The 1,420-nt window shown below is 44.9% G+C and overlaps 1 pseudogene; it reads left to right on the top strand.

Annotated features, from left to right (window-relative positions):
- Positions 1 to 913: 913 nt before the first annotated feature.
- LOC110291065 overlaps positions 914 to 1,420 on the top strand; it is a 4,351-nt pseudogene continuing 3,844 nt past the window's right edge.

Here is a 1,420-nt window from a genome sequence, read left to right as displayed (position 1 = left end):
AGCATTGGGCTATGCAAAGACAGTCTGATCTCCAGTAGAGCTGAGTTGAACCCCGGGACCCGGTGGTTATAATTCACCTACATGGGACAGAAGGAGTTCTCTCATGTCTCCTGGACCCTCACTCCTGTCGAAGTTACTGCTCTCTCAGCCCCCACAAGAGAAGCTTGGTGAGTAGTCACATAGGCAATGTCTCAAGCTTCTGATCTTCAGGCTAAACTCCTCCCCAGTTACCTAGCAACAGTAAGATAAAGCAGCCCACTATAAAAGGGGCTATTTGGCCCCTCCTCACTCCTCTCTTTGTCTTCTCCTCTCCTCTTTCCTCTCTCTTCCTCTCTCACTCTCTCCCTATTATTCTCTAGCCTTTTTTTTCTCTCTCTCCTTTCCCCTTCTTTCCTCTTGGCCATGCCCAGCATTTCTCTCTCTTTCACCTTCTCTCTTTCCCCCTGCCTTTCTATAATAAAGCTCTAAAATGATAGACAGTCTCTGCTCATTAAGGCCTGCTGTGCAGACTCTCGCCTGTGTGGGTACCTATCTCCCTCAGCCCTCTCTCCCATAATCCCAGGGTGACAGGGTGTCCCCCCCTCCCCGGTCGGTGGCTGCCCCTGCTTCCCTCCCCCCCACACCCTGTCAAGTGGGGTCAGTGGCTTAGATGTGCACCCGGGGCCAAGTGGAAAGCGTCCAGCAGCCCTCCCGAGTCCGCCTGCCCAGAGCATAGGTGAAACTCTTGCACCTTTTTGTTCCCACAAACCAACATAACAAGGCTGGCCCATTTCAGTTCCAGGAGGCAATAAAAGTGAAAGTATACTATAGCTTGAGAAATGCATTAACAATTGTACAGACAAGTTGAGAAGCAGAGACTCCTGGCCCCACAGTGTTTCAGAATTGCCTAGCAACGGTTGGAAAAGCATGCACAATGATCCCATATAAAGGACAGACACTAGCAATGCTGTCCTGGAAAGTGGTAAGGCCACTGGTTTCTGTTTTAAATTCTCTGTGATGATCTCTATATAGGCCAGTTTGTAATTACTTTTCCAATGAGAACTTAAATGTCACTTACATGCAAATTTGTCCCATAAAAAATATTATCCTTGTGTCTTTTTATGTTTTTAAGCTGATAAGTGAAGATCTTGCCTAATCTGACTCATAGAAAGAAAAATACTGACAGCGATTTCTGCTTAATCAGGTCTTATATAATAAAAGAAGTTAGTTGAAAATAACAGCAACTGTCAGAAATCAAACATTCAAAAATAAATTACTTTCCAAAAGGATCAAGTTCTTCTTGAGTTTATAAAATGAAAAATATAATTTAAGGAATATGTTGAGTATGTTCAGGCCTGAGCTTACAGGAGACACAGCAGAGCCAAGAAATTAAGACAAGTCGGAGAAAGCTGTCACCTCTGCAGTTACTGGACTTCAGTGT

This window comes from Mus caroli, chromosome 3 (genome assembly GCF_900094665.2).
Source record: "Mus caroli chromosome 3, CAROLI_EIJ_v1.1, whole genome shotgun sequence".
NCBI lineage: Eukaryota > Metazoa > Chordata > Mammalia > Rodentia > Muridae > Mus > Mus caroli.
Note: the sequence above shows the minus strand (reverse complement) of the source record. Positions and strands in the feature narration are given on the sequence as shown.